The sequence below is a fragment of the Aristolochia californica genome, unplaced genomic scaffold (genome assembly GCF_029961685.1).
Source record: "Aristolochia californica isolate CCGP_79_NKW_82.1479 unplaced genomic scaffold, dmAriCali1.0.hap1 SCAF_4, whole genome shotgun sequence".
Classification (NCBI taxonomy): Eukaryota; Viridiplantae; Streptophyta; class Magnoliopsida; order Piperales; family Aristolochiaceae; genus Aristolochia; species Aristolochia californica.
In genome coordinates, this window is record NW_027182103.1 from 24,711,876 (window position 1) to 24,731,817 (window position 19,942).

General features: G+C 29.5%; 1 protein-coding gene across 1 annotated transcript in view; it reads left to right on the forward strand.

Moving 5' to 3' along the window:
- LOC137963159 (E3 ubiquitin-protein ligase AIP2-like) overlaps nucleotides 1–19,942 on the forward strand; it is a 41,612-nt gene that overhangs the window by 1,331 nt on the left and 20,339 nt on the right. The gene's annotated exons all lie outside the window — the stretch shown is intronic.

The following is a 19,942-nucleotide window of genomic DNA, read 5'->3' on the forward strand; positions in this document are numbered from 1 at the left end:
CTCCTAAATAAAGACACTAACTAGACCTTTGAGTTATAGAAAGTAATTTATTTCAACAAAAATTGTCTTACAACAAAATTTTCCAGGTAAGAATTTTCAGCTTAAATAGTGTTTCCAGGAAACATGATGTACTAATGGACCCTGGAGAAGTAGTTTTACTAGAAATACAATTAAAATTTTCCTAAAAAACGTTATAACAAGGCCTTAATGATATATAAAGTTATTTGTTTTAGAAAAAAATTCCTTACACCAAAATTTTCCTGGTAAGAATTTTTGACAAGAAAGTGATTTTCTTGAAACATAAGGCACTACTGGTCCCTGGACATGTACTTTTACAAGAAATACTTTTCCAATGTTTCCTGAAAAAAAGGCATTAACAAAGCTATATAGTTGTAAAATGTAATTTTTTCAACAAAAATATATTTATTAAAAAATTTTCCTAGTTAGAATTTTTAGCTTAAAAAGTGTTTAATGGAAATATGAGGCAATGATGGTCCATGTTGACGTATTTTTAGTAGAAATATATTTCCAATGTTTCCTAAGAAAATACACTAACAAGGCCTTATTGTTGCAGAAAGCAATTTCTTTCGGTAAAAATATCTTTACAAAAAAAGATTCTTGGTAAGAATTTTCAATTAGGAAAGTGTTTCCAAAAAAAATGAGGCACTAATGGTCCTTGGTGACGTATTTTTACATGTAATACATTTCCAATGTTTCCTGAAAATAAAATCAATGACAAAACTTTATATTTGTAGAAAATAATTTGTTTCAGCAAAGTTTTCCATTTAATATTTTTTTGCCTGAAAAATGTTTTCCAGGAAACATAATGGTCCATGTAGCCATATTTTTACTAGAAGTACTTGTCCAACATTTTTTGAAAAAATGCACTGACAAGGTCATATAGTTGAAAAAAGTAATTTGTTTAAGTAAAATTTTTCTAGTAAGAATTTTCTACCTCAAAAGTGTTTCCAGGAAACACGAGGAACTAATGATCCCTGGAGAGGTATCTTTACTAGAAATACTTTAACAACATTTCCAAAAAAATTCCCTAACTAGGCCTTGTAGTTGTAGAAAGTAATTTGTTTCATAAAAAATATTCTTACCACAAAATTTCCCTGGTAAGAATTTTCAACATGAAAAATGTTTCTACGAAACATGAGGCAGTAATGGTCCCAAGGGTCATATTTTTACTTAAAATACTTTTCAAACATTTATAAAAAAAATGTAGTAACAAAGCCTGATAGTTGTAGAAAGTAATTTGTTTTAGCAAAAAATGTTTTAACATTATAGTTTCCTGGTAATGATTTTCAACTAAAAAACGTTTTTCTAGGAACCATGAAGCACTAGTGGTCCCTCATGATGTATTTTTACTAAAAACAAATTTCAAACATTTCCTTAAAAAAATGAACTAACAAGGCCTTGTGGTTGTTGTAGAAAGTAATTTATTTTTTGCAAAAATTTCCTTACCTCAAAAATTTTCCTGGTAAGAATTTTCGGCTAGAAAAGTGCTTCTAGGAAATATGAGGCACTAATGGTCCCTAGAGATGTAATTTTACCATAAATACTTTTCCAACATTCCAGAAAAAAAAAGTACTAACAAGGCCTAGTAGTTGTTAAAAGTATTTTGTTTTAGCAAATATTGCCTCACTTCAAAAGTTTGTTGGGTAAAAATTTTCAACTTGAATAGTGTTTATAGGAAACATGAGGCAATAATGGACCCTAGAGACATATTTTTAGTAGAAATACATTTCCAAAGTTTCCTAAAAAAGGCTGTAACCTGGCCGTAATGTTGTAAAAAGTTATTCGTTTCAGAAAAATACCTTACGCAAAAGTTTTCCTAGAAATATTATTCAACAAGAAAAGTTATTCCATGAAACTTGAGGCACTAAGGGTCCCTAGACACATTTTTATTAGAAATTCTTTTCTAACGTTTCTGGAAAAAATCCATTAACAAGGCTTAATAGTTGTAAAATGTAATTTTTTTTAGTAAAAATTGTCATTTTACATAATTTTTTGGAAAGAATTTTCATCTTGAAAAGTGTTTCATAGAAATATGAGGCACTGATGATCCATGGAGATATATTTTTATTAGAAATTATTTTCCAACATTTGATAAAAAATACACTAACAAGGCGTCATAGTTGTAGAAAGCAAAATTTTCAGCAAAAAATGCTTTACCAAAGAAGATTTTTATTAAGAAATTTTCAGGTAGAAAAGTGTTTCCAATGGTCCCATGAGACGTATTTTTACTAGAAACACTTTTCTAATGTTTCTTGAAAGAAAAATCACTAATAAACCTTAAATTTATAGAAATAAGTTTCCTTCAACAGACTTTTCTAAGTAGGAATTTTTCTCCTAAAAAGTGTTTTCCAGGAAACATGAGGCACTAATGGTTCATGGAGATTTATAGAAACATGAGGCACTAATGGTTCATGGATATTTATTTTTACTATAAATATTTTCCCATTGTCTCAAGAAAAAATGCACTAACAAGGTCCTATAGTTGTAGAAAGTAATTTGTTTCAGCAAAAATTTCTTGTAAGAATTTTCAGCTTGAAAAGTGTTTCCAAAAAATATAAGGCCATAATGGACCCTGGGGATGTATTTTTACTCGAAATATAATTCAAACATTTTCAAAAAAAAGCACTAACAAGGCCTTATAGTCGTAGAAAGTAATTTGTTTCATAAAAAAATATCCTTACGACAAAATATCCCTTGGAAGAAATTTCAACTTGAAAAATGTTTCTAGGAAACATGAGGCAATAATGGTTCCAAGGGTCATATTTTTACAAGAAATATTTTTCCAACGTTCCTAAAAAAATGTACTAACAAGGCCTTATAGTTTTAGAAAGTAAATTATTTCAGCAAAATTTGCTTTACCACAATAGTTTCCTAGTAAGAATTTTCAACTAGAAAAGTTTTTCCAGGAAACATGAGGCACTAATAATCGTTCAGGACGTATTTTTACAAAAAATATATTTCGAACTTTCTTTGAAATAATGCACTAACAAGGCCTTGTTGTTGTAGAAAGTAATTTGTTTTCGCAAAAATTGCCTTACCACAAAATTTTCCTAGTAAGAATTTTGAGCTAGAAAAGTGTTTCTAGGAAATATGAAGCACAATTGGTCACTAGAGATGTAATTTTACTAGAAATACTCTTTCAACATTTCCTGAGAGAAAAAAATACTAACAAGGCCTTGTAGTTGTTTCAAGTAATTTGATTAAGCAAAAATTGCCTTACATCAAAATTTTCCTAGAAAGAATTTTCAGCTTGAATAGTATTTCAAGGAAACATTAGGCAATAATGGGCCCTAGAGACGTATTTTGACTAGAAATATGTTTCCTATGTTTCCTAAAAAGGCTATAAGAAGGCCTTAATGATATAAATAGTTATTTGTTTTAGAAAAACAATTCTTTACACCAAAATTTTCCTTGTAAGAATTTTGAACAAGAAAAGTGATTCTTAAAAATATGATGCACTATTGGTCCCACGACACGTATTTTTACTAGAAATAATTTTCTAATTTTTACTGAAAAAAGGCATTAACAAGGCTTTATAGTAGTATAATGTAATTTTTTCAGCAAAAATTGCTTGTTTACCAAATTTTCCTGATAGGAATTTTTCAGCTTGAAAAGTGTTTCATGGAAATATGAAGCATTCACGGTCCTTGGAGATGAACTTTTAGTAGAAATAATTTTCCAACGTTTCCTAAAATAATACACTAACAAGGCCTAATATTTGAAGAAATCAATTTTTTCAGCAAAAATTGTTTTACCAAAAAAGATTCTTGGTAATAATTTTCAGGTAGAAAATTGTTTCCAGAAAACATGAGGTGTTCCTTGTAGACATATTTTTACAAGAAATACTTTTGCGACGTTTCTTGAAAAAAACTTACTAACAAAACCTTACATTTATAAAAAATAATTTGTTTAAGCAAAGTTTTCCAAACAAGAATTTTTTGCCTGAAAAGGATTTTCCAGGAAATATGAGGCACTAATGGTCCATGGAGATGTATTTTTACTAGAAGTATGTTCCCAATGTTTCCTTTAAAAATGGACTAACAAGGTCATTTTTAGAGAGTAATTTGTTTAATCAAAAAATTTCTAGTAAGAATTTTCAGCTTGAAAAGTGTTTCCAAGAAACTTGAGGCACAAATGGTCCCTTAAGATATATTTTTACCAGAAATACATTTCCATCATTTCCAACTTGAGGCACAAGGCCTTATAGTTGTGTAAAGTAATTTGTTTGATAAAAAAATATCCTTACCACATAATTTCCCTAGTAAGAATTTTCAACGTGAAAAATGTTTCTAGGACACATGAGGTACTAATTGTCCCAAGGGTAGTAAGAAGGCCTTAATGACGTAAAAAAATATTTGGTAATAAAAATTGCCTTACAATAAAATTTTCTAGGTAAGAATTTTCAACAGGAACAGTGATTCTTGAAAACATGAGGCAATAATGGTCCCAGGACACGTATTTTTACTAGAAATATTTTTCCAATGTTTCCTAAAAAAGGCAATAACACAACTTTATAGTAGTAATATGTAAATTTTTTCAGCAAAAAAATTCTTTCTTCAAAATTTTTCTAGTAAGAACTTTCAGCTTGCAAAGTGTTTCATGAAAATATAAGGCATTGACCATCCATCAAAATGTAGTTTATACTAGTAATACTTTTCTAACGTTCCCTAAAAGGATACACTAACAAGGTCTAATAGTTGCAAAAAGCAATTTTTTCGTCAAAAATTGGTTTACCAAAAAAGATTATTGGTAAAAATTTTCTGGAAGAAAAGTTTTTCTAGAAAACATGTGGCACTAATGATCCTTGGAGACTTATTTTTACTAGAAATACTTTTCCACTACATCATAAAAAAATCACCAATAAAACCTTATAGTTATAGAAATTAATTTGTTTCATCAAAGTTTTCCAAGTATGAATTTTCTACCTGAAAAGTGTTTTATTGGAAACATGAGGCACTAATGGTCCGTGGAGACATATTTTTACTAGAAATACATTCCCAATGTTACCTTAAAAAATTCACTAACAAGGTCGTATAGTTGTAGAAATTAATTTGTTTAAGAAAAAAAAATCTAGTAACAATTTTCAGCTTGAAAAGTGTTTCCATGAAACATGAGGCATTAATGGTCCTTGTAGACGTATTTTTACTAGAAATACATTTCGAGCATTTCCAAAATAATGCACTAACAAGGGAAGTATTTTCAACTTGAAAAATGTTTCTAGGAAAATGAGGCAGTAATGGTCCCAATGGTCATTTTTTTAACTAGAATGTATATTCCAAAATTTCCAAAACAAATTCACTAACAAGACTAGTTGTATAAAGTAATTTGTTTCAGCAAAAATTGCTTTACCAAAATAGTTTCTTGGTAAGAATTTTTGGCAAGAAAAGTTTTTCTAGGAAACATGAGGCAGTAATGGTCCCTTGAGACGTTATTTTACTAAAAATACTTTTTGAACATTTTTTGAAGAAATGCACTAACTAGGCCATATGGTAGTAGAATGTAATTTGTTTTTCACAAAAAATTCCTTACCTCAAAATGTTCCTAGTAAGAATTTTTAGCTAGAAAAGTGTTTCTAGGAAATATGCACTAATGGTCCCTAGAGATGTAATTTTACTAGAAATACTTTTCCAATGTTTCTAGAAAAATATGAACTAACAAGCTCTGTAGTTGTTAAACGTATTTTGTTTAAGCTAAAATTGCATTACATCAAAATTTTCCTGGTAAGAATTTTCACCTTGAATAGTGTTTTTAGGAAACATGAGGCACTAATGAACCGTAGAGATGTATTTTTACTAGAAATAAATTTCCAAAGTTTCCTTAATAGGGCAATTACAAGGCCTTAATGATGTAAAAATATTTGTTTTAGAAAAAAATTCCTTAGACTAAAATTTTTTTGGAAAGAATTTTGAATGAGAAAAGTGATTCCTGGAAACATTAGGAACTAATGGTCCCTGGACATGTATTTTTACTAGAAATATTTTTCTAATGTTTCCTGAAAAAAGGCATTAATAAGGCTTTATTGCAGTGAAAAGTAATTTTTTCAGCAAAAATGCCTTATAACTAAATTTTCCTGGTAAAAATTTTCAGCTTGAAATGTGTTTCATGCTCCATGGAGACATATGTTTAGTAGAAATGCTTTTCCAACATGTTCTTAAAAAATACACTAACAAATCCTTATAGTAGTAGAAAGCAATTTTTTCGGCAAAAATTTGTTTTACCAAAAAGGATTCTTAGTAAGAATTTCAGGCAGAAAAGTATTTCCAAAAAAATTAGACACTAATGGTCCTTAGAGACATATTTTTACTAGAAATACTTTTCCAAAATTTCCTAAAAACAAATCATTAACAAAACCTTACCGTTATAGAAAATAACATGTTTAAGCAAAGTTTTCGAAAGTAAGAATTTTCAGCCTCAAAAGTGCTTTTTAGGAAACATGAGGCACAAATCATCCATGGAGACATATTTTTACTAGAAATATTTTCCCAATGTTTTATGAAAAAAATACATTTACAAGGTCATATAGTTGAAGAAAGTAATTTGTTTCAGCAAAAATTTTCTACTAAGAATTTTTAGCTTGAAAAGTGTTTCCAGGTAACATGAGGCACTAATGGTTCCTGGGACATATTTTAACTAGGGACATATTTTCAGCATTACCAAAAAAATGCACTAACAAGGCCTTATAGTTGTATAAAGTAATTTGTTTCATAAAAAATATCCTAACCACAAAAATTTCCTGGTAAGAGTTTTCTACATGAAAAAGGTTTCTAGGAAACATGAGACAGTAATGGTCCCAAGGGTCATATTTTTGCTAGAAATAATTTTCCAAAGTTCCTAAAAAAATGCACTAACAAGGCCTTATAGTTGTAGAAAGTAATTTGTTTCAGAAAAATTGCTTTACCACAATAGTTTCTTTTTTAAAATTTTCTAGGAAACATGAGGTACTAATGGTCCCTCGAGATGTATTTTTACTAAAAATACATTCAAACATTTTCTAAAAAAATGCACTAACAAGGCCTCGTGGTTGTAGAAAGTAATTTGTTTTCACAAAAAAATGTCTTACCTCAAAATTTTCTGGGTTTGAATTTTCAACAAGAACAGTGGTTGTTGGAAATTTGAGGCACTAATGATCCCTAGAGAAGTAATTTTACTAGAAATAATTTTTCAACCTTTCCTGAAAAAAAAAGTACTTACAAGGCCTTGTAGTTGTTAAAAGTAATGTTTTGGGCAAAAATTGCCTTATATCAAATTTTTCGTAGTAAGAATTTTCTGCTTGAATAGTGTATCCAGGAAACATGAGGCACTAATGGACCCTAGAGACTTATCTCTACTAGAAATACTTTTACAAAGTTTCCTAAAAAAAGGCAGTAACAAGATCTTAATGATGTAAAAACTTATTTGTTTCAAAAAAAAATATCCTTACACCAAAATTTTCATGGTATGAATTTTTTGCAAGGCTTTATAGTAGTAAAATGAATTTGTTTTGCGTTAATTACCTTATTAAACATTTTTATTTGTAAGCATTTTCAGCTTGAAAAGTGTTTCTTGGAAATATGTTGCCTTGATGGCCCATGGAGATGTATTTTTAGTGAAAATTCTTTTCCAATGTTTCCTGAAAAAATACACTAACAAGGCCATAGTTGTAAAAAGCAATTTTTTTTGGCAAAAAATGCTTTACCAAAAACAATTCTTGGTAAGAATGTTTAGGTAAAAAAGTGTTTCCAGAAAACATGAGACCATAATGGTCCTTGGAGATATATTTTAACCAGTAATATTGTACCAAAGTTTCCTGCAAAAAAAAAAAAAAGAAGTTACCAAACGTTATAGTTATAGAAAAATAATTGTTTCAGCAAAGTTTTCCAAGAAAGATTTTCTGCCTGAAAATTTTCCATAAAATATGAGGCACTAATAGTCCATGGAGACGTATTTTTACTACAAATATTTCACAACGTTTCCTTAAAAAATGCACTAACAAGGTCATATAGTTGTTGAAAGTAATTTTTTTCAGAAAATTTTTTCTTGGAAGAATTTTCAGCTTGAATAGTGTTTCCAAGAAACATGAAGTACTAATGGTCCTTGGAGATGTATTTTTAATGAAAATGCATTTCCACTGTTTCTAAAAAAAAAACATTGACAATGCCTTATTGTTGTAGAAAGTAATTTATTTCATAAAAAAGATCCATACCACAAAATTTCCATGGTAAGAATTTTCAACATGAAAAATGTTTCTAGGGAACATGAGGCAGTAATGATCCCAAGAGTTGTATTTTCACTAGAAATACTTTTCCAACATTTTTAAAAAAATACACTAACAAGGCCTTATAGTTTTAGAAAGTAATTTGTTTCAGCAAAAATTTCTTTACCACAATAGTTTCCTGGTAAGAATTTTCAGCTAGAAAAGTTTTTCTATGAAACATGAGGCACTATTGGTCCCTCGAGATTTATTTTTACAAAAAATAAATTTCAAACATTTTCTGAAAAAAAATGCACTCACTAGGCTTTTTTGTTTTAGAAAGTAATTTGTTTTCTCAAAAATCGCCTTACCTCAAAATTTTCTAGGTAACAATTTTTCAGCTTAAAAAGTGTTTTCTGGAAACATGAGGCACTATGGATCCCTGGAGACATATTTTTACTGGAAATGGTTTTCCAATGTCTCATGAATAAAGGCACTAACTTGACCTTAGAGTTGTAGAGTGTAATTTGTTTCAACAAAAATTCCTTGGTAAGAAATTTCAGCTTGAATAGTGTTTTTAGGAAACATGAGGCACTAATGGACCTTGGAGATGTATTTTTACTAGAAATAAATTCCTAAAGTTTCCAAAAATAGGTAGTAACAAAGCTTTACTGATTGTAAAAAGTTATTTGTAATAGAAAAAATGCCTTACACCAAAACTTTTCAGGTAAGAATTTTCAACAAGAAAAGTGATTCCTGGAACATGAGGCTATAATGCTCTCTGGACAAGTATTTTTACAAGAAATATTTTTTGAACATTTCCTAAAAAAAGGCATTAACATGGCCTTATGGTAGTTATTTTTTTTAGTAAAAATTGCCATAACACAAAATTTTCCTGGTAAGAATTTTCTGTTTGAAAAGATTTTGAAGGAAGTATGAGGCACTGAAAGTCCACGGAAATGTATTTTTAGAAGAAATAAATTTCGAACATTTCCTTGAAAAAGCACTAATAATGCCTTATAGTTGCAGAAATTATTTTGTTTCAGCAAAAAATGGTTTACCAAAAATGATTACCGGCAAGAATTTTCAGGTAGAAAAGTGTTTCCAGAAAACTTCAGGCTCAAATGGTCCTTCAAGATGTATTTTTACTAGAAATATTTTTCCAACGTTTCCTGAAAAAAATCACTAACAAAACCTTATAGTTATAGAAAGTAATTTGTTTTAGCAAAGTTTTCCAAGAAAGAATTTTCTGCCTAAAAAGTGTTTTTCAGGAAACATGAGGCACTAATGGTCCATGAAGACGTATTTTTACTAGAAATATTTTCCCAACGTTATCGAAAAAAAAAAAAGCGCTAACAAGGCCATATAATTGTAGAAAGTTATGTGTTTTAATTTTTTCCATGCATAAACTCTAAATTTTTCATTTTGTTGTGATCTATTTGCCTTTTTTGTTTACGGGAAGAAGGGAGAGCGAAAACTCAAAGTTTTGATTTAAGAAAAAAGTATACATCTTAAATGGAAATGCACAATGCACAAATGTAGAGAGAGATAATTTCAAAGAGTGTCTGTAATTTTTTGGGATTGTAAACTCTTTTTAGTTTTTATATATTAGGTTTTGCAATCGTCGGGGAAAAGGGGGAGGCAGGGTTTTTTAACTAAGTGTTGACTCCCAATCCATAAGACTTTTGTAACAAAAATATAGCCCGTTACGCATGATAAATCACTTTACAATCATCTATGGTGGTTAGGTCAACTTTTTGTAAATAGGCAAAATAATGGCTTGTTTGACTCAGGTAAATATCCCACTGCACGTTCACTTGAGAATTTAATGAACGTTTGTTATTTTCTTTAAAAGGTTTGGATCCATAGGTCATTTTCAACTATAACAGGTTTCAAGCATTCATATCCATTTTTAAAACGTGTGTAGAGGAAATCTCTATTTTATAAAATTCCAAGCTATTAGGGTTGAACTAGAAGAATTTCCCAAACTTGGATAACAAAACTTTTGTGTTCATTTTTTTTTGTGTAAATAAATTTTTTTTACATACATTTGTGATTTTTTAAAAATTTTTCCATACATAAACTCTAAAGTTTTCTTTTTGTTGTGATCTATTTGCCTTTTTTGTTTACGGGAAGAAGGGAGAGCGAAAACTCAAAGTTTTGATTTAAGAAAAAATTATATATCTTAAATGGAAATGCATAATGCAAAAATGTAGAGAGAGATAATTCCAAAGAATGTCTATAATTTTTTGGGATTGTAAACACTTTTTAGTTTTTATATATTAGGTTTTGCAATTGTCAGGGAAAAGGGGGAGACGGGGAGGTTTACCTAAGTGTTGACTCCCAATCCATAAGACTTTTTTTACAAAAATATAGCCCGTTACACATGATAAATCACTTTACAATCATCTATGATTGTTAGGTCAGCTTTTTGTAAATAGGCAAAATAATGGCTTGTTTGACTCGGGTAAATATCCCACCGCACGTTCACTTGAGAATTTAATGAACGTTTGTTATTCTCTTTAGAATGTTTGGATCCATAGGTCATTTGCATCTTTAACATGTTTCAAGCATTCATATCCATTTTTAAAGCATGTGTAGAAGAAATTTCTTTCTTATAAAGTTCAAAGCTATTAAGGTTGAACTAGTGGAATTTTGCAAACTTGGATAACAAAACTTTTGTGTTCATTTGTGGTGTGTGAATAAATTTTATTTACTTACTTTTTTTATTGCTTTTAATTTTTTCCATACATAAACTCTAAAATTTTCATTTTGTTGTGATCTATTTGGCTTTTTTGTTTACAGGATGAAGGGAAATCGATAACTCAAAGCTTTGATTTAAGAAAAAAGTATACATCTAAAATGCAAATTAAAAATGCACAAATGTAGAGAGAAATAATTCCAAAGAGTATCTCTAATTTTTAGGGATAGTAAAAAACTCTTTTTAGTTTTTCTATATTAGGTTTTGCAATCGTCGGGGAAAAGGGGGAGGCGGGAGATTTTTAACTGAGTGTTGACTCCCAATCCATAAGTTATTTCTCACAAAAATATAGCCTATTCCGCATGATAAATCACTTTACAATCATCTATGATTGTTAGGTCAGCTTTTTGTAAATTGGCAAAATAATGGCTTGTATGACTCCGGTAAGTATCCCACCGCGTGTTCACTTGACAATTTCTTGAGCGTTTGTTATTATCTTTAAAAGGTTTGGATCCATAGGTCATTTGCATCTTTAACTTGTTTCAAGCATGCATATCTATTTTTAAAACATGTGTAGATGAAATTTCTTTCTTATAAAATTCCGTGCTATTAGGGTTGAAGTAGTGGAATTTCCCAAACTTGGATAACAAAGCTTTTGTGTTCATTTGTGGTGTGTGAATAAATTTTCTTTACTTATATTTTTTTATTGCTTTAAATTCTTTCCATACATTAAACCAAAAATTTTCATTTTGTTGTGATCTATTTGCCTTTTTGTTTACGGAATGGAGGAGAGAAAACTCAAAGTTTTGATTTAAGAAAAAAATATACTTCTAAAATTGAAATGCACAATGCAAAAATGTAGAGAGAGATAATTCCAAAGAGTGTCTATAATTTTTAGGGATTTAAATTCTTTATATTTTTTATATATTAGGTTTTGCGATCGTCGGGGAAAAGGGGGAGGCGCGGGATTTTTAACTGAGTGTTGACTCCCAATCCATAAGTCATTTCATACAAAAAATATAGCCCGTTACACATGATAAATCACTTTACAATCATCTATCATTGTTAGGTCTGTTTTTTTTAAATGAGCAAAATAATGGGTTGTATGACTTGGGTAAATATCCCATTGCACGTTCACTTGAGAATTTAATGAGCGTTTGTTATTTTCTTTAAAAGGTTTGGATTCATAGGTCATTTGCATCTTTAACATGTTTCAAGCCTGCATATCCATTTTTAAAACATGTTTAGAAGAAATCTCTTTCTTATAAAATTCCAATCTAAAAGGGTTGAACTAGTTGACTTTCCAAAACTTGGATAACGAACCTTTTGTGTTCATTTGTTGTGTGTGAATAAATTTTCTTTACTTACATTAGTTATTGTTTTAAATTTTTCCATGTATAAAATCTAAAATTTTCATTTTGTCGTGATGTATTTGTCTTTTTTGTTTACGGGACGAAGGGAGAGCGGAAACTCAAAGTTTTGATTTAAGAAAAAAATATTCATCTAAAATGGAAATGAACAAAGAAAAAATGTAGAGAGAGATAATTCAAAAGAGTGTCTCTAATTTTTAGCGATTGTAAACTTTTTTTTGTTTTTATATATTAGGTTTTGCAATCGTCGTGAAAAAGGGGGAGGTGGAGGATTTTTAACTAGGAGTTGACTCCCAATCCATAAGTCATTTCTTACAAAAATATAGCCCGTTACGTATTATAAATAACTTTACAATCATCTATGATTGTTAGGTCATCTTTTTGTAAATGGGCAAAATAATGGCTTGTTTGACTCGGGTAAATATCCACCGCACGTTCACTTGAGAATTTAATGAGCGTTTGTTATTCTCTTTAAAAGGTTTGGAACCATAAGTCATTTACATCTTTAACATGTTTTAAGCATTCATATCCATTTTTAAAACATGTCTAGAAGAAATTTTTTTCTTATAAAATTCTACGCTAGTAGGGTTCAACTAGTGGAATTTCCCAAACTTTGATAACAAATCTGTTGTGTTCATTTGTGGTGTGTGAATTAATTTTCTTTACTTAAATTTTTATTGTTTTAAATTGTTTCCATACATCAACTCTAAAATTTTCATTTTGTTGTGATCTATTTGCCTCTTTTGTTTATAGGATGAAGGGAGAGCGAAAACTCAAAATTTTGATTTAAGAAAAAAGTATACATCTAAAATTGAAATGCACAATGCACAAATGTAGAGAGGTATAATTCCAAAGAGTGTTTATAATTTTTAGGGATTTTAAAAATATCTTTTTTGTTTTTATATATTTTGTTTTGCAATCATTGGGGAAAAGGGGGAGGCGGTGGATTTTTAACTGAGTGTTGACTCCCATTCCATATGTCATTTCTTAAGAAAATATAGCCCTTTATGCATGATTAATCACTTTACAATCATCTATGATTGTGAGGTCTGCTTTTTGTAAATGGGCAAAATAATGGGTAGTTTGACTCGGGTAAATGTGTCATCGCATGTTCACTTGAGAATTTAATGAGTGTTTGTTATTCACTTCAAAAGGTTTGGATCCGTAGGTCATTTGCATCTTTACCTTGTTTCAAGCATGCATATCCATTTTTAAAACATGTGTAGAAGAAAACTTTTTCTTATAAAATTCAAATCTATTAGGGTTGAACTAGTGCAATTTCCCAAACTTGGATAACAAAAATTTTGTGTTCATTTGTGGTGTGTGTATAAATTTTCTTTACTTACATTTTCTATTGTTTTAAATTGTTTCCATACATAAACTCTTAAATTTTTATTTTGTTGTGATCTATTTGCCTTTATTGTTTACGGGATGTAGGGAGAACGAAAACTCAAAGTTTTGATTTAAGAAAAAAGTATACATCTAAAATGGAAATGAAAAATGCAAAAATGTAGAGAGAGATAATTATAAAGAGTGTCTGTAATTTTTAGGGATTGTAAAAAAAACTTTTTAGTTTTCATATATTAGGTTTTGCAATCGTCCGGGAAAAGGGGGAGGCGGGGAATTTATAACTGAGTGTTGACTCCCAATCCATAAGTCATTTCTTAAAAAAATATAGCTATTTATGCATGATAAATCACTTTACAATCATCTATGATTGTTAGGTCAACTTTTTGTAAATGGGCAAAATAATGGCTTGTTTGACTCGGGTAAATCCCACGGCAAGTTCACTTGAGAATTTAATGAGCATTTTTTATTCTCTTTAAAAGGTTTCGATCCATAGGTCATTTGCATCTTTAACATGTTTCAAGCATGCAATTCCATTTTTAAAACATGTGTAGAAAAAATCTCTTTCTTATAAAATTTCAAGCTATTTGGGATGAACTAGTGGAATTTCCCAAACTTGGATAACAAAACTTTTGTGTTCATTTTTCGGTGTGTGAATAAATTTTTTGTACTTACATTTGTTATTTTTAAAATTTTTTTCCAAACATAAACTCTAAAATTTTCATTTTGTTTTGATTTGTTTGTCTTTTTTTTTTATGGGATGAAGGGAGAGCGAAAACTCAAAGTTTTGATTTAAGAAAAAAGTATACATCTAAAATGGAAATGCATAATGTACAAATGTAGAGAGAGATAGTTCCAAAGATTGTCTGTAATTTTTAGGGATTGTAAAACTCTTTTTAGTTTTTATATATTAGGTTTTGCAATTGTGGGAAAAAGGGGGAGGCAGGGGATTTTTGACTGAGTGTTGACTCCCAATCCATAAGTCATTTCTTACAAAAATATATACCGTTATGCATGATAAATCCCTTTGCTATCATCTATGAATGTTAGGTCAGCTTTTTGTAAATGGGAAAAATAATGGCTTGTTTGACTAGGGTAAATATCCCACTGCATGTTTAGTTGAGAATTTAATGAGCGTTTTTTATTCTCTTTTGAATCCATAGGTCATTTTCTTCTTTAACATGTTTTAGGCATGCATATCCATTTTTAAAACATGTGTAGAAGAAATATCTTTCTTATAAAATTCCAAGCTAGTAGGGTTCAACTAGTGGAATTTTTCAAACTTAGATAACAAAGCTTTTGTGTTCATTTGTGGTGTGTGAATAAATTTTCTTTACTTACTTTATTATTTTTTAAATTTTTTTCCATACATAAACTCTAAAATTTTCATTTTTTTGTGATCTATTTACCTTTTTTGATTATGGGATGAAGGGAGAGCGAAATTTAAAAGTTTACATTTAAGAAAAAAATATACATCTAGAATTGAAATGCACAATGCACAAATGTAGAAAGAGATATAAGTCCAAAGAGTGTCTATAATTTTTAGGGATTTTAAAAAAAAATCTTTTTAGTTTTTATATTAGGTTTTGCACTTGTCGGGGAAAAGGGGGAGGCGGGGGATGTTTAACTGAGTGTTGACTCCCAATCCATTAGTCATTTCTTACAAAAATATAGCCCATTAAATATGATATATCACTTTATAATCATCTATGATTGTTAGGTCAACTTTTTATAAATTGGAAAAATAATGGCTTGTTTGACTCGGGTAAATATCCCACCACACGTTCACTTAAGAATTTAATGAGCGTTTGTTATTCTCTTTAAAAGGTTTGAATCCATAGGTCATTTGAATCTTTAACATGTTTCAAGCATGCATAATTATTTTTAAAACATGTGTAGTAGAAATCTCTTTCTTATAAAATTCAGAGCTATTAGGGTTCATCTAGTGGAATTTCCCAAACTTGGATAACAAAACTTGTTTTTTCATTTGTGGTGCGTGAATAAATTTCCTTTACTTACATTTTTATTGGTTTTATGTTTTTTGATATATAAACTCTAAAATTTTCATTTTGTTGTGATCTATTTGCCTTTTTGGTTTAGAGGATGAAGGGAAAGCGAAAACACAAAGTTTTGATTTAAGAAAAAAATATATATCTAAAATGGAAATGCACAATGCACTAATGAAGAGAGAGTAAATTCCAAAAAGTGTCAGTAATTTTTAGGGATTATAAACTCTTTTTATTTTTAAATATTTGGTTTTGCAATCATTGAGGAAAAGGGGGAGGAGGGGGATTTTTAAATGGGTGTTGACTCCCAATCCATAAGTCATTTCTTACAAAATAGTGCCCGTTACGCATGATAAATCACTTTACAATCATCTATGATTGTTAGTTTAGCTTTTTGTAAATGGGTAAAATAATGATTTGTTTGACTTAGGTAAATATACCACATCAAGTTCACTTGAGAATTTAGTGAGCGTTTGTTATTCTCTTTAAAAGGTTTGGTTCCATAGGTCATTTGTTTCTTTAACATGTTTCAAGTATGCATGTCCATTTTTAAAACATGTGTAAAAGAAATCTCTTTCTTATAAAATACCAAGCTATTAGAGTTCAACTAGTGGAATTTCCCATACTTTGATAACAACTCTTTTGTGTTCTTTTGTGGTGTGTGAATAAATTTTCTTTAGTTACATTTGTTATTTTCTTAAATTTTTTCCATACATAAACTCTAAAAGATTAATTTTGTTGTGATCTATTTGGCTTTTTTGTTTACGGGATAAAGGGAGAGCGAAAACTCATAGTGTTGATTTAAAAAAAAAGTATACATGTAAAATTGAAATGCACAATGCACAAATGTGGAGAGAGATAGTTCCAAAGAGTTTTTAGGGATTGTAAAAAACTATTTTTACTTCTTATATATTAGGTTTTGCAATCGTCGGGGAAAAGGCGGAGGCGGGGATTTTTAATTTAGTGTTGACTCCCAAGCCATAAGTCATTTCTTACAAAAATATAGCTTGTTACGCATGATAAATCACTTTACAATCATCTATGATTGTTTGGTCAGCTTTTTGTAATTGAGAAAAATAATAGGTAGTTTTACTCGGGTAAATATCCCATCGCACGTTCACTTGAGAATTTAATGAGCATTTGTTATTCTCTTTAAAAGGTTTAGATCTATTGGTCATTTGCATCTTTATCATGTTTCAAGCATGCATATCCATTTTTAAAACATTTTTAGAAGAAATCTCTTTGTTATAACATTCAATGCTATTAGGGGTTAACTAGTAGAATTTCCAAATTTTGGATAACAAAACTTTTGTGTTCATTTGTGCTGTGTGAATAAATTTTATTTACTAACATTTGTTATTGTTTTAAATTTTTTCCATACATAAACTCTAAAATTTTCATTTTGTTGTGATCTATTTTCCTTTTTTGTATACAGGATGAAGGAAGATCGAAAACTCAAAGTTTTGATTTAAGAAATAAGTATACATAAAAAATGGAAATGCACAATGCAAAAATGTAGAGAGAGATAATTCCAAAGAGAATCTGTAATTTTTAGGGATTGTAAAATCTTTTAAGTTTTTATATATTAGGTGTTGCAATCGTCGGGGACAAGGGGGAGGCGGGGGATTTTTAACTGAGTGTTGACTCCCAATCCATAAGTCATTTCTTACAAAAATATAGCCCGTTGCACATGCTAAATCACTTTAGAATCGTCTATGGTAGTTAGGTCAGTTTTTGTAATTGGGTAAAATAATGGCTTGTTTGATTCGGGTAAATATCCCAACCGTACGTTCACGTGAGAATTTAATGAGTATTTGTTATTCTCTTTAAATGGTTTGTATCTATAGGTCATTTGAATCTTTAACATTTTTCAAACATGCATATCCATTTTTAAAACATGTGTCGAAGAAATCTCTTTCTTATAAAATTCCAAGCTATTAGGGTTGAACTAGTGGAATTTCTCACACTTGGATAACAAAACATTTTTGCTCATTTTTGGTGTGTGAATAAAATTTCTTTACTTACATTTGATGTTGTTATAAATTTTTTCCATACATAAACTCTAAACTTTTCATTTTGTTGTGATCTATTTGCCTTTTTTGTTTACGGGAAGAAGGGAAAGCGAAAACTCAAAGTTTTGATTTAAGAAAAAAGTATACATCTAAAATGGAAATGCACATTAAAAAGTGTAGAGAGAGATAATTCCAAAGAGTGTCTGTAATTTTTAGGGATTGTAAACTCTTTTTAGTTTATATATGTTAGGTTTTGCAATCATCGGGGAAAAGGGGGAGGCAAGGGATTTTTAACTGAGTGTTGACCCCCAATCCAAAAGTAATTTCTTAAAAAAATTAGCCTTTACGCATGATTAATCACTTTAAAATCATATATGATTGTCAGGTATGCTTTTTGTAAATGGAAAAAATAATGGCTTGTTTGACTCAGGTAAATATCCCACCGCACGTTCACTTGAGAATTTAATGAGCATTTGTTATTCTCTTTAAAAGGTTTGTATCCATCGGTCATTTGCGTCTTTAACATGTTTCAAGCATGCATATCCATTTTTAAAACATGTGTAGAAGAAATCTCTTTCTTCTAAAATTCCAAGCAATTAGGGTTGAACTAGTCGAATTTCCCAAACTTAGATAACAAAACTTTTTTGTTCATTTGTGTTGTGTGAATAAATTTTCTTTACATACATTTTTTTATCATTTTAATGTTTTTCCATACATAAACTACTAAATTTTCATTTTTTTATGATCTATTTGCATTTTTTGTTTACAGGATGAAGGGAGAGCAAAAACTCAAAATTTTGATTGAAAAAAAAATATACATTTAAAATGGAAATGCACAATGCACAAATGTATCTTTCTTCCTTTTGTTGTGATCTATTTGCTTTTTGTCTCTTTTTTTGTTTACGAGGTAAAGGGAAAGTGAAAACTCAAGTTTTGTTTTAAGAAAAAAGTATACATCTAAAATGGAAATGCACAATGTACAAATGTAGAGAGAGATAATTCTAAAAAGTGTCTATAATTTTTAGGGATTGTAAACTCCTTTTAGTTTTTATATATCAGGTTTGCAATCATCGGGAAAAGGGGAGGCGGGGGATGTTTAACTGAGTGTTCACTCCTATTCCTTAAGTCATTCCTTACAAAAATATAGTCCGTTACGTGGTAAATCACTTTACAATCATTTATGATCGTTAGGTCAGCTTTTTGTAAATGGGCAAAATAATGGTTTGTTTGACTTGGGTAAATATCCTACCGCACGTTCACTTGAGAATTTAATGTTATTCTCTTTAAATGGTTTGGATTTATTGGTCATTTAAATCTTTAACATGTTTCATGCACGCATATTTATTCTTTAAAACATGTGTTGAAAAATCTCTTTCTTATAAAATTCCGAGCTATTAGGGTTGAACTAGTAGAATTTCCCAAACTTGGATAACAAAACTTTTGTGTTCATTTGTGATATGTAAATGAATATTCTTTACTTATATTTGTTGATTGCTTTAAATTCTTTCCATACATAAATTCTAAAATTTTCATTTTGTTGTGATCTATTTGCCTTTTATCTCTTTTTTTTGTTTTCGAGATGAAGAGAAAGTGAAAACTCAAGTTTTGATTTAAGAAAAAAGTATACATCTAAAATGGAAATGCACAATGCACAAATGTAAAGAGAGATAATTCCAAAAAATGCTTGTAATTTTTAGGGATTGTAAACTCTTTTTAATTTCTATATATCAGGTTCAGCAATCGTCGGGTAAAGGGAGAGGCGGCATATTTTACTTACATTTGTTATTTTTAAAAAAAAAATTCCATACTTAAACTCTAAAATTTTCATTTTGTTGAGATCTGTTTGCCTTTTTTGTTTTCTGGATGAAGGGAGAGCGAAAACTCAAAGTTTTGATTTAAGAAAAAAAATACATCTAAAATGGAAATGCCCAATGAAAAATGTAGAGAGAGATAATTCCACAGAGTGTATGTTATTTTTAGTGATTGTAAACTCTTTTTAGTTTTTATGTATTAGGTTTTGCAATCTTCAGGGAAAAGAGGGAGGCGGGGGATTTTTATATGAGTGTTGACTCCCAATCCATAGGTCATTTCTTACAAAAATATAGCCTGTTACGTATGATAAATCACTTTACAATCATCTATGATTGTTAGGTCAGATTTTTGTAATTGAGAAAAATAATGGGGAGTTTCACTCGGGTAAATATCCCATCGCACGTTCACTTGAGAATTTAATGAGCGTTTGTTATTCTCTTTAAAAGGTTTGGATCCGTAGGTCATTTGCACCTTTAATATGTTTCAAGCATGCATATCCATTT